This window comes from Ammospiza nelsoni, chromosome 2 (assembly GCF_027579445.1).
Source record: "Ammospiza nelsoni isolate bAmmNel1 chromosome 2, bAmmNel1.pri, whole genome shotgun sequence".
NCBI classification, from domain to species: Eukaryota; Metazoa; Chordata; class Aves; order Passeriformes; family Passerellidae; genus Ammospiza; species Ammospiza nelsoni.
In genome coordinates, this window is record NC_080634.1 from 91,407,962 (window position 1) to 91,435,037 (window position 27,076).

The 27,076-nt window shown below is 42.9% G+C and overlaps 1 protein-coding gene across 4 annotated transcripts in view; it reads right to left on the reverse strand.

The window, feature by feature from the left end:
• The window catches only part of FHL2 (four and a half LIM domains 2), a 36,119-nt gene extending 21,394 nt beyond the window's left edge, over positions 1-14,725 (reverse strand). The window contains exon 1 of one of the 4 annotated variants that reach the window (XM_059466840.1): positions 14,537-14,725. The gene's annotated coding sequence lies outside the window, so the exon portion shown is untranslated. Of the gene's footprint in view, positions 1-1,608; positions 1,756-14,536 lie in introns of those variants that run through there. The other 3 variants (XM_059466841.1, XM_059466839.1, XM_059466843.1) reach the window with 3 other exon arrangements.
• Positions 14,726-27,076: the final 12,351 nt, after the last annotated feature.

The following is a 27,076-nucleotide window of genomic DNA, read 5'->3' on the forward strand; positions in this document are numbered from 1 at the left end:
CTGCCCCACTCACCTCAACCACATGATGGTTCACAAGCCGGAGATCATTTTACCCTATGGCTGGGGTAAAAGACAGTTTTATTGGTTCTCTGATCAGATTTTGATAGAAAAATTACAGATAGTAAATTTTTGATAGTAATCCTGTGTCAGGAACTGAGTTTTCAATACAGCAACTTATATCCTTTTAAAAAAATTTCTCCATATGTCACCAGGAATGGGTGAGGTTTTATTGAAAAAAGCAATAGAATCCTTTAGAATCCATCCTTGCCCATTTATGTCTACAAGTGCACAAAACAGACCTAAATTTTTGTAAAATAAATAAACACACAGGGTTTTTTGGTGGTTTTTGGTTTTTTTTGCCTTCCATATCCAAATGCCTGAAGCAATCATGTTCAAGTTTACCATCTGGCTGATAAAAGACACAGAAGGTTTTGTCCAGAAAGCTGGGAGTCCAATAAATTTATGAACTGATGAAAACAGGGTTCACAGCAGAAACCCAGAGACAACCATAATTGAAGCATTCTTTCGCATTTAATGAATTTGTCTATCTAATAACATAGATGGGACCAACAGATAGATGTTGGTCCCTTTTAGAACAATTCCTATTCAAGACAACATATAAATACACATAACCATCAATAAATGTTACAGCTACTGACCCTGGCAATCTCAATGTCAGTTAGCAATCTTAGTTAATATACCTCTAGATTGGAGTCAGGGGAGTGGCAATTACAGACTGACTTGCTGGTATCTATCTTTTTATGACATTTGCTGTACTCAGCAAAGCTGTGTGTCTCCATACAGAGCAAAGCTGGAATATGCATGTATTTGGTCAACTAAATAAAAGCCCTATCCCTTGGGGGAAGTAAAAAGTTTGGAACAGCCATCAATGCAGACAAAAGTTAGTATTTCCTTTATTACATACACAGAGAAATCCACGTTAGCATACAGTAAGGACTGGGTTATTGTTGCTGCACATTAATGCACACAGAAAGAAGCACAAAAAGAAGGAATGCAGAGCTAATAATTGGGATTTGTATTCTGATTTATTCTGTCCACATAAAAAGAAGAAATATAATGCTGATGACTCCCTGTTTTTCCCCTACACAATCTATCCACGCTCTTTGCCTGCAAAGAGGAGAGGCTACCCTTGTTTCATGTGCATCTGCTCTTGCTACAGTACCAAAATGCTCCTTTGTTGAGCCGGCAGCAGGAGCGCACGGAGGTGTAAGGAATCTAAGACCCCATCTTCGACTTTTTATCACCTCCCCGGCGGGTTACACACGCAGCACAATGCAGTCATTAAAAATAGTTACACATGAAAAGACCCGGTGCCTCATCAGCTCGCTGATGTGTCACTTTGCTGACGGACGTGCAGCAGTAATTGCTGCGATAAGAAATTTGTCTTTTTGTCCTCTTCACACCCCTGCCCGTGCACTCGGGAGAAAGGGGGACCGGCAATCTCTCTCCTCGCATCCTTCCCCAATAACCCACGGGGATACCAAACAACCCTCTACTCCTCTCTGCACCCTTTGTTTAAAGCGACACCTCCAAAGATGTGTTCTGTGGGTAGTGGGGGGGAAGGGGAAAAAAGGGATATTTACTTACAGAGCAGCAGCGGGCAGTTAATGCCACCTCCTGGACCGGGGACAGGGGGTCACATCCATTAACAAGAGCGCCAAGCGCGCCCTGGCCTGCCCGCAGCCGGAGCTGTGCAGCCAGCTGGGGCTCCACTGCCTGCAAAGAGCGGCTCCGCCGAGCGCAGCTCTGCAGTCAGCCAGTGTGGAAGGAGGCTGCTGCCTTCCCCAGCCCAGTGAAACCCCTCGCTATCATTTTACCATATAAGGAGACAAAAGCATCGGAGACTCTCATTCTTTGAGGCGCTCTGCAGCTGGCATTCGACACTTTCTCTATTCCAAGGGTGTCAATAGTTCCCCCTCCTAAACATCTTGTCTTTCTTGGCCCCCTTCCTAAAATAAGGCTCCCTCTCCCCTCCTCCAGCCTTTGTTTCTCTAAAACCCTGATGCTTATTAATAACGTGGCTTTGCTAAATCCGAGAGCTCGCTCTTTGCACAAGGAGAGGTTTTACAGCAACTCAAGCCCCAATATTTGCAAGGCTCTTCACCTGGCTGAGATAATAAAGTCCTTGGTTAAAACTGGTATGAGGCTTTGTTTGCTTTGGTCATTTTGCCTGCTGAGTGTCTTGCCCAAGAAGAATGAAACAACCTGTCTCTCTTCTTTGTGGAGAGGTGCACATCTCTACAAAGACCACGTGTGCAGGCATTTCTTTATGAGCATTCAGACCCCAGTCTAATTTCTCTCCACCCTTCTTTCTTGCCAAGCTTCCCCATAATCAGGAGGAAAACTAACAAAAGCAGGGGAAATCAGTGAAAGCAGAACCAACCATCTTTTTCTAAGAGAAAGCCAAAGGAACAGATTGTCTCAGCACATGCTCAGTACCCAGTCGAGAGCCTTGCCAGCGTGCACATGGTAAGAAGAGGGGGAACTATTAATCCTACTATATCAGGAACTACTTTTTCTGCTACAAAATCCAATTTCATTTACCAACCACTCTAGCAGAGACACATTCTGCCAATCAAAACAATGAGGGTCCTGGGAAACCTCCCAGAGGGAAGAATTTGGATCAGAAGCACATGGGAGAGCTGCTCTCTGCAGCTTGAGGGGTAGGCTGGGGAGGAATTGCAGGGTAATTCTTCAGTAGTGACAGGTGCTTGCCAAATAGAGGTGCTTTAATATGAATGCTTTCAACCTTAAGGGAAACCAGGAGGATAAATATGTAAAGCCCATTGTCCCGAGCGAGCCTTGCTGTTGTTTTGCATGCAGAAGATGCCAGGCAGTCCAGTTTTGGGTACCGGGTTCTGGCTTTTGCCTGAGCAGTGGTGTAGATGTGTACATGGGTTAGATCACAGTTTCTCCTGCTAAAGAAACTTGTGCCAGAACCCTGCCCTGTACTTGCAGTCCTCTTATGCACCCAGATGTAGTCAGATTTGGAATGGGGGTGAAATGTGTTCGTTGGCCTCAGTGTTACTCCAAATCTAGGAAAGCAATGGTTTTAAAATGGTGGGAAAGGGCCATTCCTAGCTCTTCTATCAAAAGATGTGAGTTATTTTGATGACCAGCAATGATCTGTTTGTCAGTTGATTCACCCTTTGCCATTGAGGCATCATGCCCTGGAGGGCTGAAAACGGGCATACAGGATTAAGGATGCCATGGCAATTAAATCTGATTTAAATCAAAGCTGCTGCACTCCCCAGCCACATGGGGAGTCCCTGGCTCTTCCCTTGAATTTGCAGTGGCGGTGTAAAATGAATTAAACCAGGGAGTGAAAATTTTTCATTGAACCCATGAGCTGCACCTCTATCTTGGGAGAGCTCCTTGTTGGGTTTCCAGCCCCATCAGTGAGTTCCTGGATGTCCTTGGAGACATTTCATCTCTCTGTTTGTTAGCTTCACTGTCTGTAAATATAAAGCTCAGGACAGCCAAACTCATGTGTAAGTTGCTAGGAAATTTACCAAGGACTAGCTAGAGCATAAATATAATAGGAGTAATAGTTTCTCTCTTTTAGTTTAAACTATTGCACAGTGGTAACAATAATAATTTATTTCCACCTTACTTACTGTTCTTACCTCAGCTCTGATTTAGTAGTGTACATAAAAAAGGAAAAAGGCCTTCAAGGTAATTAGAATTGGGCTATTTGATTGCAAACTTTTCAAAACAAACGAAATATTCTGAATGTGTTGATTTTTTCAATTTCCATGATATTCCTTGTTCCCCATCTGTCCATTGACAGCTACTGCAGCAAGTCTGACAGAGATTTTTCGATGATCCCTGTGGTCATACAAGACAAGTGTTTCTCACCATTATAAGTTTAAAAAATACTGGCTCCAGCTGAAATGATTTAGTTTATCTGTTGCAGGTCTGGGTTGACTTAAGGAAGATTGGGGAATTTTTGCATATTTTAATATAACACCTCTGACTCCTTGAAGGCAGAAGAGCCTCTGCTGATTTAAAACCCATTGGTTTGTGGGCTCACTATGGGACTGGACACTCAGCAGCCACATCACGACTGTGTGGGGCTGTGAAAGGGATGGGGAAGGTGATCAGGCAGCACCTCCCCTTATCCCAGGATGAGGTGTATGCACTCCATCACACACTACTAGGGAAGGTACAGGGAATTCAGACCCCTTACCCCCTTTCAGGACCACTCACTCCACATTTATCTGGCAAGTAAATATCTATCGGTGATTGGTAGCCCTTCCCAGCCTCTTTCCCACCAGACTCAAATTCAGCAGGTATGAGTGGGTGGGAGAGCCACAAATTTCATTAATTTTCAGAGAGATGGGGAGGAGAGGGCACAGGCCCTTTCACTAACAAATTTATTATGTAACCCACTTCTTCTTTTTCAATAGGTATATTTTATATTTTATTTTTAGTTCATTGGTTCTCTGAAGAACCCAGCAGAGATCAGACATCTTCAAGGTTTCAGAGGAGTCATGGCAATGAAAACAGGGGCAGTGCTTCCAATAGGGGTCCTAAACCAAGAGTGGAAATGCAAATACTGCAGAGTGATTTAGAAATTTATCCTATGGTTTATATTTTCCTCATGGGTATAGCATTTGCATAGCATATATTGTTTGTTCTTCAGTGGTTTGTGTGTTTAACAGGTTAATTCTACATGTAGAATGCTGTACTTCCATATAGGTAAAAAAGGTGGAAATAGTACCATTTTCATAGCAGGATTTCTCAATGATTTTACTAAGCTTTCGTAAGTCACACTTCAGCTACTGGTTGTTATTATTGATGCTGGAATAACTATAATTTCAGCACTTATCTCCTTTTCTGGCTGAAAAGAATGATCAAAGAAAAGTAGTGGAAAGAGACGGCTGGAAGTGGAATATTTTTATTTCCCCCAGTTTGAGACATGAGAAGTATAATGTCTCTGAGAGAGCAGGGGAGGGGAAAATACACACTTTTAGGTTTGAAAATGGCTAAGCTACTGGCTGATTCTTTACTCCACCAATTTATCCTGGAAACTGTTAAGATCCTTAATCAGAATTCAACTAATCCCCTTTTTGATGCTTGAATCTGTGTAACACAAGCTTCAATTGAATATGAGAGGGTGCATTTAGGAGAGCTGCTATTTTTGGCACTAAGACTTAGGAAGGAGTGCAGACTAGTGCAGAGGCTGCATTTTAGTTCATTAAACCTAAAATAACAGCTAGGCAATATTAAATCTTCCTGAAATTTCATACTCATAAAATGCTCACAGATATGTATTTTCTCTAAGAACATGAGGAATTTGCAAAGGATAAAAAGATATTTTCAGCACGTATTTTCTTTCCCAATTCAGTTTCCAAGTCAAGATTTTGTGCAATATTCTGATCTTCCTTTGTTCCCCTAGGAGACTCGAACCTCAAGTAGAAAGACACATCAGGTAAGAAGTATCAGAGTTTCACAGATTCTGATGAGGGAATTACAGACATGTTTGGACAACCCATTAAAACCACCCCAGCCAAGGCAGATAGAGAAAGTCTGTCTGCTTTTGGGTGATGTAAGACTTCTACTATTGATGTTTAGCCTAAATCAATGAGGAAACTTTAGTGATTAGAAACTCCAATCTAATATGTAAAAAAACCCAAAAAGTTTCATGTTTACTTTCTTAATACTTTATAGTTTTCACATGCAGAGTTAAACAATTTTCTTCAGTAATTTAGAGAAAGGTGCCGTGGTTCAATAGCATCAAAGAACTTCTGTTTTTCATAGGAAAAGTTATCTTTAGAAGGATGATAAGATGCTATGAGACTCAAATACAAGTGTGTCTCTGTGATTGCAGGGTCTGACGTAGAGACGAAAGCATTTTAGACTATTATGGTCAGTTTTGACAAAGATTTCATTAATTTTTTTTAAGTTAGACAGGACTTTTGAGCCAGTTAGACCCGGTTTCATTCAGAAAAATCTAACTCCTGAAAGAGATGTCCCAAAGTAAATATGGCAGTGAGGCACCTGTGGTCTGTCACTTTCTGTAATTGCTCCCATACCCTTCTCTCTGCGGAAAATTGAGATGTAGGAGAAGGCTTTCAATGGATGACCCAAACAGAAAGACAGCTGTGTCCCTTTTTCTGCTGCTTTCCTCTCTCCCAGCTGAGTACAAACAGCTTTTATCACTGATATGCAGAGGAACATAACTTGATCACAGAGGAGAAGTGTAGTGGTGCTTGAAGAAGCAGACAGAACACCAGAGAAAGCTTCAAGAATCAACCCAGGGCTTAAAGGAATGGTATCCGCTAAGGAAAATCCCCCTTGTTGACAGATGAGTTTCCAAAAGCTTGGAAAGCTGAGGCACCGTGTTACAGGACTGACAGATCATTCACTGGACAAGCAGCATTGTCAGAAAATCCATCCCAGGACCTCGTGGATTAAAAAGAAGCCACACAGGCCCTTGCAGGATAAGGGCAGCCCATCAAACAACTCCCCAGGCAGTAGCTGCCTGTACCATGTGGGGCAGCCACGCTGAGCTGCCCTCACCAGGCTGTGAACTGCATGAAGAAATAACGAAGATCTGCAACAAAGAGAGTGGAAGACAAGAATTCTTATGGAATTCAGTCTTTTCCCTACTTTCTCTAGCATTCTTTCTCATTCTCTTCCCTCACAAAGGGACAGATGGTGCCTTTACTTTTAAGGAAACTATAGTGAAACATTTTGGTCTTTGCTATCTTCACATTTCTTTGGCTTCTAAGTGTTCACTAAACCACTCAGCTCCACGGTTTGTTCATCTGTAGCCAAGGGTAGAGACCTTGGTGGCATGTTTGCAGAAGTGCTTTGGGATAGAGAGATCACTTCAACAACAGGTGAGGGGTCTTCATATGACTCTAAATGATAATAGTGCAGGGACCTGTGCAGAGGAGCTCTTGCTTCTTTCCTTTGGATTCAACTTGACTGCCATGTGGGGCCTGAATATGACTGATGGGAAGAGCCTTTTGGGTTTCCCTGCAGATGGAATCTGGGATGTCAAATTACTACAGAGGTTGCAGTAATTGCTGGTCTTCTGAGCTGGCAAATACTACCCTTTAATTTAGGATTTATTAATTTTCATATCATCATGATTTATCTTTCCCAATTCTAGATGCATGAAAAAAACACACTGTGGTTGTTCCAAGAAATTAATGACTCTGTGTGTCTGAGAGCACCAGAGACCTGCTATTCTGTAAAAAATAGCTCCCATTACCTGTGGTGCTCCCAGCAGCACACCTCAGCATTTTTAGGCAAAATCCCCCTTCAAAGTCTTTCTCCCCCCACTGCTCCGCTGCTCATGGCTTCTGCTCCAAAACCTTACTTCTGTCTAATCTGCTTCTGCTCCCCTTAGCACTTTTTCTGCCTGCACTCCTGATCACCCTACACTGTTATCACCCTCTGGAAATAACCAACAGCAACATTTGAGACTACCATTTCCCTTTATCAGACAGCCAGAGGCCTCAGGAACTTCTGAGCAAAGACAGGTTTGAAAAACTGAGCAGCTGGCAGACACCTTAAGAGCTTACCTAACTAATTTCCAAGGCAGAAGTGACAATGCCCAAGTCATCCCTGGCAGATCTCCGCCTAATTTGCCTTTAAGGATTAACAGTAGGGAGCCACAAGCTCCAAAGAGGGAGGGAGAGAGGGAGGGAGGGAGGAAGAAAGGAAGGAAAGGAAGGAAAGGAAGGAAAGGAAGGAAGGTTTAGACTGAAGTTTTCAGTCTAACATTCGTGCCTGTAGAGGATGAATAGTGTCAGGAGAACTTGTCATTTGTAGTTATTCAGATCACACCATAGCAATATGAGAATCACTGAAAGAAGGGTTCCTCCAATTTGTTATGCTGCTCTTGGGAAATATCTTGGGAAGAAAGTGAGAAAAGAATGTAATGATATCTCTTCATAATACTCTGCCAGCCTCCAGCAACTTTTGGCTTGGGGATTTCTTAACCTGGAGGCAGTATTCATACTGAATATCACTTTCATGAACTTGCAGTTCCCTCCTGATTGCCTGAAAGGAAATTCACAGTTTCCAGCAGGCTAAGATCAAAGTTGATGAGTAGGTAACTCTACTCTGTGTAGCTGAAGAACCATCTTCCTTGTGTTAATTTTGAACATATTACCTACTAGTTTCATCAGAGGCCTCCTAGGTCTTACCTTTGGAGATATAATGAGAAACTTTATCTTTATTCATATGCTACAGGCTGTTCATGTCTTTGTCAATCTTTATCATATCTCCCCTCAGCCATGTCTCCTAGGACAGGGAGCCCCAGTCTGCCTGTTCAATCTGTATAAAAGGCACTTCTCGTGTTTTATCATTCCCCCTCAAACTTTTTCAACATGACAATTTATTTTTTCAGGTGATGTGGCCAAAACTTTAACATTCAGTTTGCTTTTTGGCCTGTGTGTGTTCTGTTATTTTTGGAGTTTTCTTGTAAACCTATATAACCTCTACATTTCACACCCAGCTAAACATTTCAGAACCATTACTTTATAGCTAAAGTTCTATTTCCCCACCATGTTCTCTGTTTTATGCTCATCTACATTCAGTATGAGATGCTGTTCTAGTGGCCACTCATCTTTTTGTCTAAGATCCTTTTTTCTCATCTGGTTTCTCAGTCTTAGAAGAATTCCCACTTATAATGTCCTATTAATCTCTTTACTGTAAAACCTATCTTTCAATTCATTTTATGCCATACATGCAAATATCTCCCCTCTTATCCTATTACTGCTTAGGTGTTTTTAAGGTTTTGTGGTCAGAGCCCTTATTGAATACATGGAAAATGACAAATAGGCAGATGCTGTTAACCAAAGATCTCCTCTATCTCCATGCTGTTTATCATCTTACGGGAACCTGATGGATTTGAAGAACATGATTTCTCCTTACCAAGGTATATTGAATTTCTCCTAATGTATCATATTTACCCATCTTCTCTACCCTAGTAGTGATTTCTACTAAATTTGTCAGCCTTACCAGGCTCTATTTCTCCCATTTTCTCTTGGAAGAATTTGAAAAGGCTGATGCTGTACCGGATACATTCAGGTGCTCAGTTCTACATCTGTTTTAAATAAGAGGCCACAGACTATTATTTTTATTTCAGCTAATTCATCCTTCAGTCCCTTTAAATCTGTTGGATGAACACCATCTGGTTCTAAAATTTTCTTCCTATTAATTTTGCTTATTTGCTCCATACCTCTTCTACAGACACTTCAGCTTGAAATAGATCCTCTGACGATGCCCATAAGGAAGCATTCTGCTGCAGGAAGCTCTCCAAGTTCCTTACAATGGAACTTACAAGTTCCTTACACAGGAGCAAAAAAAAAAGAGATCATTTTGCCTCTTTTGTTACAGTCATCTCTTGCTCAAGGACTGGTTATCTGTTGCCCTATCATTCCTCAAACCCTTCAACTTGCCTAATATTCAAAAGAAGCATACAGTTGCAAATCACTTCCCAAATTACTTCAGACTCATAATATTTTGATGTAAGTAGAAACAGTCACTCTCTCCATTCTGACCATGACTGGGGACGTCTTGTTTTGTAGAAAGATCCTTCTGTATGGCAACAATTATTTTTCCTCTCAGCTACTGTTTGTATATACTACAGATAAACTGAGAGGGTCTGATTTGTAGGCTCAGACATATATTATGATTGAGTACATGAGCTTAGATTGTGCACTTTGAAGTAGAGTCCTTGCTGTTGATCTTCTTAGGCCTCTGCTTGCTTTGAACCCTATAAGTGCTCAGGCCCTTTAAATAATAGGATTAAAGTAAACCTTTGGTTGCTGATGTGAATTTCATGTCTACCACTTCACACAGAGCTGAAAAAATATACCATCCATTGTCAGCCTGATAGCAATATGGATTGTGTTTGTTCCTGCCAAGTTTATATTCCCATGGCTGTCTAGTGGAGTTGCTGTCTTAATGTGAGTGAAATTCAAATGTTGTGAGTAAAACGAAAGAAAAACTTGTACCAATGGCTTGTCTTGAAGATGAAGTGTCTCTTGCTGGAAGATAAGCAATTTCTATGAATCATTAGAGAGGAGTCAGAACTCACATTATGAAGCAGTCATTATCCCTAATGCTTGTCTTTTTGCTTATCCTTAATGTCTAACCATAAAGTCCAGTGAGTCCTGGCTGGGTTGCTGCAATGTAAATGCCTGGCATGACTGAGCACTGCCCATCTGTGTGTCCCTGAAGAACCTGTCTGTAGGGGGATAGAATATGAGTAAATAAAGGTAGTATAGAAAGTAATCTTACCCCTTAAAGAGTTGCACCTGGGTTAATTATTAAAGATTAGGAGCAGGCCTGACTTTAACAGGCCACAGCTGTAGCCGATAATAAGAAGAGTGTTATAAAAGAGTGGATTGGTGGGAACTGGAGTCAGTTGGCTCCTGTGAGGACAAGGAAGAGTCAGTGCCTGGAGGGGATGCCTACAAGAAGCACTGAGAAGGTACAGAACTCTTGCAATATAATGGCAACATTTAACCTATGCTCACACAAATTCCTGTCTGGGGCTCATGCGCTGGAGCTGAAAAGTACAACAGAGTTTGCTCTGAGAACTTCCCCTCTGTCGTTGTTCTGTACCAAAAGTGCCATGCTGTATCTCTCTCTGTATTATAATTAGTGTTCTAAGCCCCTGAGTGTCCTGCTGCCTTCTATACTCAGTGCTGGAGGCAGGGAGGTGCGTTGCAATGGAAACCATGCATAGGGAATTAGGATACCAAGCATTTAAAAAATGAGATAAATAACAGAATAGTGGGCTTCTGTGTGATGGCATCTATGGCTTGCAGGTATTTCTGTTTTCATATGGTAATTTCTAGGTATGTTGGGCTTTGCTTCCCTAGCCACAGACTACCAAAAGGAGCACTAGTCAATGCTGTCAGTGCTTCCCTCTTACAGAAAGCATGCAAATTTCTAGGAAGACCTTGGTGAAAACCTGTTCAGCTTGACAGGGAATATGCTGACCTGAAAGCCCACTAGCTTTGTTTATGTAGTGTGTGAGACAGCTTCTGTCCCCACTTCTGTGCCCATTTTATTCTCATGACAAAGCACTTATTTCCCTTTTTAAAGGAGAGTTTTACACCAATTTGTTGTGATATGGGAGTTCCACAGACACTGTAGGAAAAAGAAAGAATATTATAAAAGAGAACCTGCACAAATGGGTTCATAAATAATATTATTGAAAATATGAAGTGAATTTGAGGGGAAAATATTTTTTCTTCTAGCTCTTTCAGTGTCACTAATTCTTGGTAAGCATGTTTTAACAGTAGCCAGTAAACCAACCTGCAGCAGAAACTTTTTGAGTTTTCTGAAGGTGATGGATCCCTTTGAAATATCTGTGGTAGTCCTCCCTCTATGTTTGTCAGAGGGAGTTGAGCAAAACCAGGCAAAATTTCTCCATCTGCTTTTGGAAAAGCTAGGACTGTGCAATATGACCTATGCTTCTCAAAGCTGATCAGTGTTAGATGATGAATATTGCTGAAACAGCCTGAGATTTATTAGCACGAAACTGTACTCACTGTGATATAAAGCCAAAGATAAAATATTGCAGTCAGTAATAATTCATCTCACTGAAAAACAACTGTGTCAGAGTGTCTGTGGTTTGGTTAGATAACATACAAAAAAGGAAAAATGGTGAGGAAAAATATGCAAATGCAATTTTGTACACAAGTTAGGTACTCTTAAAATCAGAATGAAAAGAAAAAAAGAGATCTGGGTTTTGTTCAAATAATCTGTGGATGCATCTGAGAGAACTCCCATTGACATCTGTGGGGCCAGGATTTCACCCCCAAGTCAGTATTCACATCCACTTCCTTCTCTGGTTTTCTTCTTTGTAAAATAGCCTTTTACATTTTCTGTATTAAAGAAGTGTTTGAATGAGGCTGCCCCCTCTCAGCCTCTTGCCAGCTGCAGTCAATGATCTGCCTTGTTCTGATGGCTTGCTGTTTGCAAGGGAAAAAGTAAAGTTATTCATCCATTAATCATATTTTTAAATGCTAGGTAAGAACAAAGTATTATTGTTGGAGATTGCCTTTAGAATGGCCTCACTTTGGAAACAGGCTTTGGGCCTTTTTTTTTAATTTCACTTTTACATTCAAATCCTGTGAAAGATCACAGCATTAGTATGTATGCTCCTGTATTTTGTTCTAGCTAAAGACTTTTGGCCAACAGAGTTTTTTTAAAAAGCTAATGCTTTGCTGTACATGATTGGAATGCTGCTTCTGTTTCTTGTTTTTGAAAGGGAACACTGTCAATATACCAGTGGCTGCAATATTTTAACACTTAGTGCCCAGCCAGGATGATTTTCTCATTTTTATTGTTTTAGCCTGAGGTTAAGAAGATAGGCAAAGAATTTGAGGACATGAGAGTTTCTAGCATGTGAGAAGTGAGACTATTAAAAAATATTAGTTTTGTACACGATTTCTTTACTGCACAATTTACCGTGGAAGCACATCTGTTTAGCTTAATAGCAAGATCTTGCAGTAACCAGATGAGCGAAGGCAGCTGTCATGTCCCACTGGTGTCCCTCTAAAACACTGCAATCTCTGGTGGGACATGCTGTCTTTGGGCTCCAGGTAACAGGAAGCTCATCTGGGGAGCAGAAGATGGAGCTCTGTGCAGATCTGACCAGACCATGGGCAGATGGTTATGGCTGGGAACAGGGAAACATGTGAGGTGCTGGCTGCAGTGTCTGGAGCCTTCCAAGGCATCCACATGGGGAGAGTAAGCTCCAAGAAAAGTGCATGTGCAGATAATTTGGTATTTTACATTATTTTATTCTTCCACTTAAGTTATGTGCTGTTCTTGACATGAAAGTTAGAGAAAACTTCTCCCTAAGCATGTTGTCTCAGCACTATCTACACTGACTGTCACAGCCCACACCAGCACAACCTGGAAAGCTAAGCCAGACGTGACATTACCTGAGGACATCAACCATGGCAGTGAGTGCCTGTCACAGGTGAGGGTGGATACACGGGGGCATGTATGATTTACTCATAAATCAAATAGGACACCAGGGTGCTTCCAGGCACTGAGATTCACTTGCCTGCACTGGTCTGCTGACCAGACACAGAGGGCTCTCCCTCCTGGGCAAGGCCTAAGAGCAAATCCTATCCCTCGGATGTGTTTGGATGTATTCACTTGATTTCAGAGGCCATGGGTGTGTAATGGCCTGGGCACAGCCCCAGGGCTGCGTTTCGCCCAGGACAGCCCTGGGACCGGACCAAAGTGCCGCACCAATGTGAGCACCACCTCTCATCTTCAGTCAGTGCATGTACAGCAGCTTTAGACCAAGTAATCATCTGATCTCCTGCCTTTGAAATCCTCACCTAGGCTCTGACCTCAACCCCAAGCACTTTGAAGTGGGCTGTCCTTTCCTACAAGCACTGGCTTTGGCTCAGGTATAAGGAGTCCTGCTCCTCAGGGTACATGGACCTGAGATCCTGTCAAAGCCCATGAAGCACTCAGCATCTGAAAAAAACCTTTCTTTCATTTAACTTCTTGAATAATGGAATAGTAAACAAACTCTAGTGCAATGTGTGACAGCTTTAGCTCTTAGGCTAAAAGTAAATTAGTATTTCTTACCTTTGTGTCATATTTTGTGATCCTTGGATTTAAAAGCTTATAAGGTTATAAAAATATTTATAATAAAAATGTATCTGTAAATGCATGCAAACAAAGGTATGGCCATGCACAAATAATCTTATTTTTCCTAAGAGGCGTTCTTTTATTGGCTTCATTTGAAAATTAATGCTCTCGTGAGATGAGGTTATAAGTAATTTAATACAACAATATCCTGATAATTGGCATTTGGCAGTTATTGCTACTACTATTTTACAGGCTAGTTTTGATGAATTCCTCTTTGACACACAGTTATGATTCAGTGTTTTGCTTTCTTTTTCCTTTTCCCTCAGCTGCTGTAATCCATAGCAAGTAATTGTTTAAAACATGAAATCAGCAAGCATCATCTGCAATTTTCCTTTTTTTCTTTCATGGCCACTAGAAAATGGTCTGAATGGGGAAAAAGAAGTAAAATGTTCCTTCTGCCTGGCCACTTTTTTTCCCCCGCTATCTATTCATTTTCCAAACATGCAACATAAAGAAGAAAATGCTGATAGAGGGGGAAAAGCCTCCAAAAACTAATGAAAAGCTTTCTGCCTGAAGCAATTCAGTTTGCTATACAAACCAGGGAAGTGTCTATAGTTAGATATGGTTGTGTTCCTTGAGAACATGAAAACATGGCAGTGTATTATTAGAGAAGAAACTAAAGAGCAGCTGTTAGTTAGCACCTGGTTCCCAACAGCAGGCTGGGAATACAAAGAGAGACTCTGTGTGCCCTGGCAGCAAGAGAGGAACAAACAGCTTAAAGCCCACTCTTCCCCTGAGAAAGCAGTGCTCCCTCAAGAGGTCAACACAGAGCCCTGAGTGAGAAGTGATGGAAAATTACAGGTGGAAAGGAGAAAAGGGCTCAAAAGACGGTGAAAATCAAAACCAGGCACTATCTTACCTTGCTGCAGCCCAGTGCTGCCTCTGCTCATGAGTCTGTGAAGGAGAGAGGACAGGACAGCCTTGCCTCTTTATTGGATTGCCCAAACTGTGTGTTTCATAATTAGACAGTTGGGCATCCGTGCTGCGGGTGAGCTATAAATATAAATCTCCAAAGCAGCAGCCATGGGCAGGAGATAAGGACTGCAGCATCTCTGTGCTCACCAGCCTTTTAAGGCATCACAGCTAGAGCTGCATGAGGCCCTGATGGAGAGGGCTCTTGTGCTCTTGAGCAGTGCCAGCCCATCGCTTTGCTGCATTTGGGAGTGCCTTCAGGAGGTGCTGCAAGGCACCCTGAGGAGATGGTGATATTTCAGGGCTCAGTATTTTGTCTGAGATATGAGCAACCCTAATTTATCAATCAGATTATTTGTCAGGCCTTTGGGATTGACAGAAACAGCTTAAGAAGTGCTGACTGCTCTGTGGATGTTACAAACTCCAACACTCCTTCATCCATCCGTCTGTCCACCCCAGGTGTGCAGCCCTGTTGCAGGGTAGTTTGTATCTTGTGTCCTGCCTTAGTTTTGCCCTGCACCTCCTCGTTCAGGAAGTGCCACCTCACTACAAAGGACAGCAGCTTTAGAGATGAGCCTGAGATCACAAAGTAAGTCTGTGCTGGCAACAGGACTGTAGCTCAGGGGTGAAATTTCTGCTCAGGGCTTGTTGTACCCTTCCTGCTGCAAGGTAAGTGTGGTGCTGGGTGAAGGGAACACTGGTACATAAAAAAAAAAAAAGATATTTGAGGTGGGAAAAAGCTCTTCTAGTAACTCCCATGGGGACAATCTTGTTGGCTGGGGAGGAAAGCCTATCCAAGCAAGGCTCAGTGTAGAGGTGGGGTTATAGCCTGCTTACCTCCTTGCCAATATTGGATCCATCTCTGCATTTCAATGTACTTCTACAGAGAAGGGTGTAGCAGAGACATGGTCCTTGGTACAGAGTTGAACTGTTTCAAGGGGAGGAAAAGGAAAAGCCCTCTGTAAGATGGTGTGGTGAAGAAATCACATCAGGCAGACTCTTTGTGCAGGCAAAAGACTCTCTACAGCAACATACTCGTCTGAAGAAGTGCTGTGCTGTTGAACTGAGGTTGCAGGTTGTTCCTTCCCCTAGCTGAAGCAGCAGTACTTGATGAGGGATTCAACTCCTTTGCTGATTTATTTATTACTTCCACAGTCCTGAAGAACACTTCATTCCCTTCATCTCCTGCTTCTCCCTCTTGCCTTCAGAGCCCTGATTGAGCAATAGTCCTTAGGAGAGAGTGTCACCTCCCAGCTCGTCTCTGAGCAGTTTGGACAACAAGTGTAGGTCAAGCTGCAGAGGCTGGATGCTGACACAAACTGTGTGCCAGGCTTTTTGGCATGACAAACTGATTTATGGCTTGACATGGGGCCCAGTCAAGTTTTATGGTTTTAACTCCAAACCAATGAGAAGTGGGCATTTGAGGCATTCATCCTACCATTAAAAAGCTCGCAACAGCATGTCCTCACCCTCTGCCAAGCAATATGATTTGAAAGCCTGATTCAAGCCTCTGGCAGAAAATAACTTTCACACATCTCCTTTTATCCCTGCAGAAATGCCTAGCTTCCAAGCACCATGGGTGAGGATCATGGCCTGGAGACTTGGGTTAGGGAGATAAGAGAAATATACCACAGAACTCCCGGGGAAAGTATTGTTCATCCTAGATCTAGTGGCCTTTTGCCTCATATTTCTTTAGCTACCATGTAAACAGCCCTTTCACATTTCCCAGAACAGTAAACAGTTATGAAAAGCTGTTTAAGCAGCAAAAAGGGGAAAGTTAAGACATATGTTTTGACAGCTCTGGAAAGCCTCAACCTTTTCATGTTAGCCAAATTTTTTGTTTGCATGATTCAAAGGTGTGGCCGATGTCGAAGAAACAACCTGGGTAAATGATGGTTGTCCCCTGCCCCAGTCCAGGATGTTCTGGGCACTAATGACATCTCTAATCCCCAGGTGTCAGTCTGACTGGAGAATATTTTTGGATCTGGTATTCACATCCAGCAACCAGGGACAGCTTAGGGTAAATGTTGCCTTCCAGAACACTTTAATCTAAAAATTTGAGAAGGTGGACTACAGATCTGCTAGTGCAAACTTTACTGGTTTTCTCTCTGATAAGAACAAATGTTCTCTAAATCTGGTTATCCCACATTGTCCTGCTGGTTAAACTGTCCCAGTTTCATTTTGGGTGTCACTTTACTCTCAAGGACCCTCAGCAGGGAAAGGACTCCTTGAAAAAGATGCTGCCAGAAAGCTAAATCATCATCATTGTGTCAGGCCTTGATCTTGTGCTCCTGGCAGCAGGTAAGGGCTGAGCCACTTCCTTCAGACAGGCAGGGAGGGGAATGCCCCCACATTTCGGGAACCAGCATTTCCAAGGCACAGAAGGGTGGCAGGCTCACAGGAGAGGTATTCCTGTGGATGCTGTCAGAAGCAGAGACATAGCCTTTTTGAAAAGGGATGGGGGCTGAGGCTCTCTACCCCACAGCAGTGGTGGCTTTGCTTGGCACAGATCCCCTTGTCATTTCCCCAGAGCCAGCCCTGCTGCTTCCATGACTGAGGCACAGGCAGGAAACAAAGAAAAAATTTCAACCAGTCCTAATCCAAGGCAATGAGATGTGTATGTACAATAAGAGCTGCTTTACAATCACAGAATCATTTAGGTTGGAAAAGACCTTTAAGATCATTGAGTCCAAATGTGATTCAGAAATGGAAAGGAAATGCTGCAAGCTGTAAAGCACAGCTCCCTTGGAAACCGTACCAAGGTGCCACTAGCTATCCATTGCAGTGAGGTTAGAGGTTTTGCCACTAATCCCTTGCAATCAGGATTTGCCCTGCCATTCTCTGCAAGTCACAGAAGATGCCAGAAATGTGGGCATCCAAGAAGAACATAAATTTTCAGGATAGGTTAAACAAACCAAAATCTAACCAGCTTGCACTGGTAGTGTGTTTACTAAAAGAACTCTACTAACAGATATTCATGGGAATCTGTCCTTGCTGTTCTGACATTTGTGTTCATGGTAGGTAGTACAGTGATTAAAACTGTGTTATGATGTTGTTGAGCCTTTAATCTAATTTGGGGGATTTAAATGTGAGCTCTGTACATGTGATATTGACTGCCAGAAACTTAGCAGCAGAGCCAGAGGGAAAGAGGGCACCTGTGGACATTGTGCTGGTAGTCAATATTTTGCCAACCCTTCAAAGTTAGGTTCTCACAGAGAGAAAGATGGGATTAGCATTTGCTGGTATGAGCAGGGGATTTGGCTGTGCTAGCAAGACATCAGCCTGCTGGCTTCTTCTCGCCCTTCGCAGCCACAGGTCACACCAGTGCCCTCCAAATTAGACACCTGCACATAAAACTCCACACTCAGCCCTCCCCACACCTGGGGAATACCTGGAGGATCCCAGCCCCACCTCCCTCCTGGTGGGCAGCTGTCCTCATTGCCACTGTTGTGCCCAGACTGTGGAGCACAGGTGAGATGTAGGTGCTTTCGTATGAAGAGCAAAGCAGGATGATTTCCAAGGGCCTCCTCTCTGCATGATTTCCCCTTCTGCTCTGTGTTTTGAGCTGAAGCTCCAAGAAGATGTCATTGCTGCAAAGATATACTCAGGCTTGAGAGCAGGTTGAAGCACTCAGAGCCCTATGACCTGTGTGTTTTACACAGATGATCTCATCAGCATTTCACCTCTCACAGGTTTTGCCATCAAAAGCTGGCATCTGGTGTAAGCCAGTTGTCTGTGTGCTTTCTATGGGGACTGGAGGTGCCTATCTCTTGCTGCTGACTCACTCTGTTGGGTGAGATTAAGTTGACCTAGCCTCTTTTCTTGCTCCTAGCCAGTAGTTTGTGCTTGTGAATATATATATCCCAGAACAGTTTTCTGAATTCCCACAGGTTTTGGGTTGGGAAGTCTCTGAGACAGAAGCAAATTATATTTAATGACCTTGATGCATTTCTTTCTCTTTTCTTTCTGTGAATTTCCTGCTGTTTCTGATCCCAAGTGCTTGAGGTGTGTGCTCTGTCCCATACCCAGTCTCCACAGCTTGTACCCCTTGGGCCTGGTGGCTGTCAGAGCTCAGAGCACAGGCAGGAGTTCTTCCCCTAGCAAACAATGCCACATTTGGGTAAATGATGCAGATGAGCCTGAGTTTGAAAATTCAGACACTCAACTCTCTCCAAAATCTCTAAAACCAAATTTTACATGGAAAACCTAGGAAGAGTTTCCATTTCTCTCCCTCTCCATCCTGTGTCCCACTCACACTGAGGGAGATGTACCCAGTCCCCAGGCTGCCTTTCTGTGCCTACTAAATGGCCCCATGTCTTAGGGTTCACTTTGCAGACCTGATGACACAGCACTGACAAATGAAGTGCCCTGAGTGAAGAGAAACTGAGTGGTGACTCTTAAGCCAGAGGGAGAGCTGGATGTATTTTCAGAGTACAAACAAAGCTGGAAAAGCAGAAATAATTTCTTCTTCACTCCTTCACTTATATGCCAAGCAAATATCACAGCACACAAAAGGCCACTGCTCTCAGCAGCTGTTTCATGGCCCCATTTCTGCCCTTTCCCATTTTGGCTGAAATACTCGTTCAGTGTGCTTTAGCTGCTGGTTTTGGATCATGCTAAGGCTTCTTCAGTCCAAAACTAAATCTACCCTCATAATCCACCACAGTTCTTAAAAAGCTAAGCAGGCTTCACTTAACAACAATAAAACCTTTTGTGGTTTGCAGTGACAAAAGGATCCAAGTGATTGCCTGAGTTTGAAGCAGACAAGATACGCAAACCCGGTAACCCTGAATTTTGGTGCCCTGTGCCTAATGCCTTTACCCCACTCTACCTAACTCCACCAGTGAGTATATGTGCAAAAAATTCTTTCATGACTTCTTTTAGAAGAGAGGAATTTTCTCCTGAGGTAACTCTTATCTCAGAGAAGTACAGTGCTGTGACCCCAGCAGCAGGAGTCAGAACTGTCACTAGCAAAATGAAGAAATCAAGAGCCCAGCCTGCTTTGCCTGCCTCCAAGTATGAGGCTGCTTGTATAGATCAGGAATTTTACACTAAGCAGTTTTATTTTGGCCTGCACAAACACAAAAGCAGACTTTTGCAATAGAAACTGTAGATTGCCTTAAGCATAGGTGTAATCACCAGCCTGCCCATAATAAATAATAATAATCCCAGGTCTGGCATTAATTCATGGTGTGACCTTGGACGTGACACCCACATCCATGCTATCCAACCTGGCAAGTAAATGCAAGTCCCAGTGTCAGACAGAGATGGTGCAAGTGCCAGGCACTTTGAAAAAAAAATCAAATTAAGCTCCCTAGGGCTCAGGTTTCCCACTTGTAGGGGAAACTATGAGAGAGATCATTGCTCAAGAACAAGATCTGAAAAATACACAGAGATCATAAAAAACCCCAGCCCCCAGCAGACTGAGACTTTTCCACACCTCCACAGCCAGTAAAAGGATCTTTCTGTCAGGAGCCCATTTCCCAACAAAATCTCCCAAGACTAGCCGCTATAGCTCTTTCCTCACATCTGACTCAAGTTTCATGCTGAGTGAGGGGTACAAGGTATTGAATGGAGGTGCTTCACCTCACAATCATCCTGTCTGCACCCATTACTACATTGCAACCAATAAGCTGTTCTTAGGCTATATAAAGTAGGACTTCAGATGTAAAATTCTGTGACATTCTACTACCTTCAAAGGCACTTCCCAAAGCAGCATGCAAATAAAAACTAGTTTAATGCAGCTGGAAATGATGTTAAATCCAAAATCTTGCACAAAACCATTTAAGCCTTGTATTGTGTCTGCACATTGTGGAGTAGGGCAGTAATCCCCTTTTTTGATAATGCCCAAATGTGAGCCTGGTAGCTCAGGTTAGCCTGCTGAAGGCCATCATGTGCCATTTAAAACAAGCACAGCGATATTAAAAAGTTGTGTTTACAAAGAGCAGCTGCTGTTGTTACAGAATGTATCCTTCCCCTGGCCACATAACCAACAGGTAACTCAATCTTTGCCAGAGTTTGCTGACAGAAGTGCAGCCTAGGGCTGCCCTGTACTTCTGAGGGTATTTAGCACAATGGGAAGAATTTCAGGGTAGAGCCCAGATTAGCCTGGATGCAAGTGCTCAGATTAATGTCCAACCTGCCACCTGCCACTGCCCCTTACCCTGATCCTGTACGTGACTACAGCAAAGCTCAAATGCTTCTTTTCTCTTTATGTTCGGTCACTCATTTCCTCCTCCGTGACATCAAAACCTCCGAAGATGATTGAATTAATGCTTCATCTGTCTCAGTGATGTCTTTTGTGAGAGCTCATAGTGATTTCACTGGTGGATTGAAAAAGTTACATATTCTATAACTGCCATTAATTTTATGGTTGAATTTAACAGAGAACATGACATTTAGCAGGAAGACAGCTCTTTATGGCACCTGAGTTAAACATTAGCTACTTCTGATATAATTTGGGCTGATCAGAATTTTCAAAAACAATTCAAAGATGAATTATCAGCTCTATGGACATGCATTAATTTGAAAGACTTAACAGACATGTTCAGCTATTAAGTTATTGGAGCACAGAAATCAAAACCATATCATGCTGAGCAAAAACATGATGTGTCTCTGCTACATAGGCCTTTTCAGCCAAGACCAGCTACATTTTTACACACTGATCAAAATGCACAATTAGCTCTCTGATATTAAATTTTTGGGGAAAAACCCCCACAGTGTCTCTCTTTTTATGCTTTAAAAAGATACATTTACATTCAGTATGACTGAAGGACAGTGAGATTACAGTCTTTATCATACAAAATCTGCATTCTTTTTTTGCACATATCCTGACTATGAATTTGCTGACCTTTTTTTGATGCTGCCTGTATGCATACCTCAGAAAACCATCATCCAATGTAATACTAGACCACCTTAGTGTTACCATAATTTTCTGTGCATTTCATTCCATGTTCCACCACCTCTTTTCCTCTTACATGTTATGGCTGGCACACCACATGTCTCCCCTGCTTCCCTTCTGCCCCAGACATCTGCAGTATCAGCAGTGTGGTCTTCCAACATCTCCTCTCCACTCAAGCCATGAAAACTACAAAGTAATCTTTTGAATTGTTGCCTCCTTGCCACCACTTCTTTCCCCTCAAGGATTAACCGATGTTTCCTCAAAACATCTGTCATTTATCACCTTCCCCTCATCCCCCTCACCTCCCCATTTAACCTTATTTCCCTAGAGCACTTGATTACTCTTTGTTTGCCATTGACAAATGTCCTTGTGGTATTCCTCACCTATCCAGCCCTGCACAAGTGTCACGTCACTTTTGGCAGAGTGTGCCGAACCAGGGCAGGATCTGTGTCCACACAAACCAGGGCAGGATCTGTGCCCACACAAACCAGGGCAGGAGCTGTGGCCACCCAAACCAGGGCAGGATCTGCATCCATCCAAACCAGGGCAGGAGCTGTGGCCACACAAACCAGGGCAGGAGCTGTGGCCACACAAACCAGGGCAGGAGCTGTGACCATCTGTGGCAGCTGTTGTTTCATGGCTCCTTGCCGTGCTGGAGCAGCCCCAGTCTCTCAGGCAGGAGGGCTGCAGGGAGCAGTTGAAATCCATAAATCACCCAGACACGCCAGGTATGCCCAGCCACGGCAGCAAGGGCAGCTGCTGAGCGCAACCCAAGCACTCCTTGGAAAACTCTTCTGTAAACAAATCTGCCGTTGAATTGTTGGGCACAAATGTTAAACATTCTGGGCAGAACCTTGCAGAGAGAGAGATGAGAGGTTCACAGCTCTCTTTGTTCTGTGATCATGCTAAACTTGGCTCCTGCTCAGCAGACAGCAATGCTACTTTCTGTGTTTTAGGAAGAATCTGCTCTTTTGCTAGACCGTATTGAGAAGGTGTTTTTCTGAGTCTCTGCATGAGCCATGGGCATCACCTCTCATTTGAAATTTAACTTGGGCCTGAACAGATTCAATAGTTGCCAAATCTAAAGAAATATGAAAAGAAAGACCTCCTGGCATTGAGGAGTCTAGAACTAAGAGAGATTAACAAGTACAAAGAAAGAGAAGTTGTTTTCTCTGCCTTGCACGCTGAAATGCATTTAGATCATTCAGTTCTGCATATCATTTCAACAAACCCTAAAGTAAGACTGGATCCCAGACCTGAGGACTCTGACTCTGATCCTGCTCTGGTCTTGATCTTTTGTGTCAGGAAGGGTGCTGGAGACAATTTTGCCTTCTGGAAATCAAATTTTAAGAAAAACAGATATCAAATACTGACAGATATTGATGACGACATTGATGATGATGACGAGGAGAAGCAGGATGAAGAGTAAGAGGAGAAGGAGAAGAAAGTGTGGTAGAGAAAGGCCAGGGGACCCCAGAAATACAGCTCTAAAAGTATCCTTTCTGGCACAGTTGTGTTAGATGACTGAATTGAAAAGACTCTCTCATGTGGGACCTTTGCTGCCATGATGAAAAATGACTTCCATCATCTTTCAGTGTGACTAGAGCAGTTCTGCTCCTTTTGAAACATGTCAGCAGCTCAAATTGCCCACCATTTTCTTGGTGGCTCTGTAAATAGGAATGCCAGGATCATATTGAGGACAAATATTCTGTATAACATTGTTGAGCCAGCATTGCTTGTGCAAAAAAAAAAAGAAAAAGTTATTTTCTAAGTCAAAACCATTTTTCACAGAGATGTGATCATGTTAACATCAAGTAACCCAAGATTATTCCACCTGTTCATGTGACCATTGCAAGGGTATCTACAGTACTCACTAAAGAAGTGAAAGCTTTTGCCATCAGAGATCAGTTTTGAAACTTTGCAAATGAGGATTTTCATCACTGTCCCATGTGAAAATTAAACACAGGGACTGCTTGATGCATTGGCTAATGTGAATCCAGGATTTTGGTGACCAGATGAAAACTAAAATTGTGTTAACACAACATGGATATATGGAATATAAATTACTTTTGGTTTTAATGTTTTCCAGAAGTCTCTCATCCAGCACATCGACACCTTTGAAGGAAGAGGATGCCATCTTGGGGTATTGCATGGGCCTGGTTCATGCCAAGCACGTTCATTTCATTTTCACCCCAAAATAATTAGATTACCATTAATTCCTGTCTCAATACAGTCAAGATCTAATTAACTACATGTGTATATCTACTATGATTTTTAGATGATTCACATGTACTAGCTGGTGTTTTATTACATAAAAATTAATACAAGGAGGCCTGAATCTCGCTCTGCCTTTCAGGAGAAGCTCTCCTTCACAATCAGCATGCATGAAAGTAAGCACCAAGATATTTTGTCTGGGTAGAATAGCCCACCTATCCAGGAGGCACAAATGCTTCCCAGCTCAGGCAATGGCATGTGTGGGAGTGAAATAGCCCAGGGGAGAAAAGATGTGTGCAAGGACATGCACACCCCTTAATAATCATCCCTTCAATGAAATACATGCTGCGGACCAGGTCTTGCTTAAAGACAAGTTTCAAGCTGAAAGGTATGTAAGCATGCTGAGAGCATTTCAACAGCACAAAACAGATAACAGAATAATCTGTCTGCAGCTCTAAGTTTGTATTTCTTTATGCACAGCTGCCTCTAAATAAGGAGATTGTAATGCTGATCTTTGGATTCCTGAATAAATTCATTCCTTACTTTATCTTCAAGCTTGTCTGGCGGTAGGGGTGATTTAAGTGTAACTGGCAAGACACCATCATTCCATTTCCATATAAGCCACAATTCAGTGAAGGGGTGGACTGTTCTCCTATGAAACATACAAGACAGAGGTAGCCTGATGCTTCTTCACAAGTTGCATGAGACATTGTGAAAGTCGGTAATGAGGCTTGTAAAGGAAGTCTTCCTGGGACACAGTCTTTATCTCTGGAAAGCTGGAAAAGTGCCTCAGCAAGGATCTCCATCAAGGTCAGGGTGCTAGACTTGGCTGAATTACATGACCTTTAGGATGCAGGTGAGGCTGCTGCAGCTCTGGGTGCATGGGTCCAGCCCATAGTGAGGCTGAGCAATGTTCCTGATGGGCAAACATACACATGTACACAAAATGTGCATTGCTGGTTACATGGAGCAGCACAAAAGCAGCCAGGCTGCATGCTGCCTTGGCACTGCTGGCTCCACAGAGGATACCTAAACAAAAAATACTTCTTAAGCACAGAGGAATAGCTGGATCTCCAGTTCTGCTTGCATGTGTAAGACCAGGTTTCCACAAGTAATCTTGATGGATTCCATCTTGGAATGTCCAACTTGAAATATGAAAAAGAAGCATGATTTCTAGAGAATTCAAATGCTGATGAAATTCAATCCTCTGAAAGCTTCATATTATTACAGAACAGAATCTCTCCACTTCCCTGGAAGCACAAGTGCTGTGTTTGTCCTCAGAATCTTTGCCTCACATACTCCTGGAACTTAAATAACCCTAATTGCCATAATTTAATTAAACTATCAGTTTGAAATGTCTGAGTGTTCTATTGAGATTGCATAGAAAATATGGATGCAGGTAATTGTGTTAGCTAGGAATAATCAGACAGCTTGCAGAGTAAGAAGGGGCTGACATTAAGTGTTATCCAAGCTGACATATCCTGAGGCTATGGCATTAGGCTGGTCCTCTTGTGGACTGCTGAAGAACTGAGGCTGTAAATGTTTATTTTAAAATGGGCATCCAAGGGTGTGTTCCAGAGGATTTGTTACTCCTTATGGATGTTGTGTGTATTCCCTCAATAACCAGTAAAGATATTAGCCCAGCCAGTGCTTGATACTGCATGAGCAAAGACATTTCTCAGGGGGAAAGCACAAAACCTGGGGTTACTATTGGCAACATCTAGATCACAGAGGTGCTTAGAGACTAACCACAGCTAGGGAGGCTTTGGACCCTTTAATTTATACTCAGATGGCTTTTTTCTTTACAGCATTGTGTTTATTTTCACCTCACTCAAGCTGAAGAGCTCTAAGGGAGGTGGTGGGAGTTGGACAATACTCTCCACCTCTGAGAAAGATTTATCAATCCCCTGTATTGAGCTGTGTGATTTTCACTGAGCTTTCCACTGTGCTTTAGCAGCAGAGAATTCTGTGACAGGGCTCTAGCAATAACCTTCTGCTCCATCCCCCAGGCTACTTCAGCCCTACCAAGTGCTCTCCTCATCCTCAGTGCCCAGGCAGGTGACACAGCAGATCTGATATTTGAAGTGGCACAGCTGGAGGTGGCTCTTTGTGGGGAGAAAGCAGCACCACTATGTTTGCTTATCCCTTATCAACACACTTTGAATAAAAGACTGTAATCCTTGTTGATTATATTGACATACATTAAAAAGAGCCTCTACCAAGAGATTGGGAAATCATGGCAGCTAATTAGTAGAAAAGCCATTAAAAGGCATTTTATCTTAAAAGTAGCAAGGTGTGAAAACTCATTTTTGTTTTTAAGGCAGATCAGTTGTGTGTTGTCAGTTCTAAAGCAAGATCATAAAGCAGGCTGCTAGAGGCAATCATTAAAAAGTAAAAGTCTTGATTTTCCTACTCTTCTGAGAATTTTTAGAGTGTGTTTCTTCTAAATGAAAAGATGTGAAAGGAAACAAATGTGAGACTTGTTTCACATCAGCAGCTTGGCTCATAGGGCTTTCACAGTGGGAGGCTGCTCTTTGGGCTTTCTCAAAAATGGAAAAGCAAAGCTCAGTTCAGCTTGAACACAACCCAGATTATAAAAGACTAACTTTGGACCAGGCCCAGACTAAAACAAATCAAAGCTCTGCCTTTCCTGGGATTTGCTCACAAGCTCCTGGGGCAGCCACAAGGTCTGCCATGGGTTTGTAACTCCCCTGTGAGTCCGTGGGCTCAGGGGTCACCCCATTGCCTCGTGCTGCTGCCCCAGTGCTGGCGCCCTCCTGCCCCTCATGGCAGCATCTGCCCAGCGTGGCTCTGGGGACATCTGAGACAGCTCTGCAACCTCATCCTGCCCCAGTGCTCCCTGCTTGCCCTGGCCCTTAGGAGCCCTGGCTCACAGCCGGGTCATGGACCTTATTTCTCTGCAGGAGCTCCTGCTGCTCCATTTCAGCTGCCTGATGGGCCCTGCAGCCAAAGGAGGGCTGGCCTCCTTACAAAGCAAAGCAGGAAGAGAAATGTAACAGCAAAAATAATCCAGGCATTAGACTGTAAGTTGCTATGGGGAATTGAAATCTGACCAAACAACAAAAAACCCCAAAATTCTCTAAATGCCACAGTATCCCAATTATCTCTGTTGAACTGTTTTCCTTGATCTCTCCAGCAGAAAGAGTCAGTTTATCTTTTTGCCCTTCCAGGCTGTTGGGTAGCTTTCAGACATGATCCAAAGTCCCCTGAAGTCAGTGAAAATTTTCCAAGGCCTCTGAATCAAGCCCCAGATGCAAGGTGGTAAAAAGCGTGAGTATCCTGCCTTATACTCCAGGTGAAAATACACACATTCTCCAGGTGCCAAACATCAGAGCTCAGTAAATAGTTCTT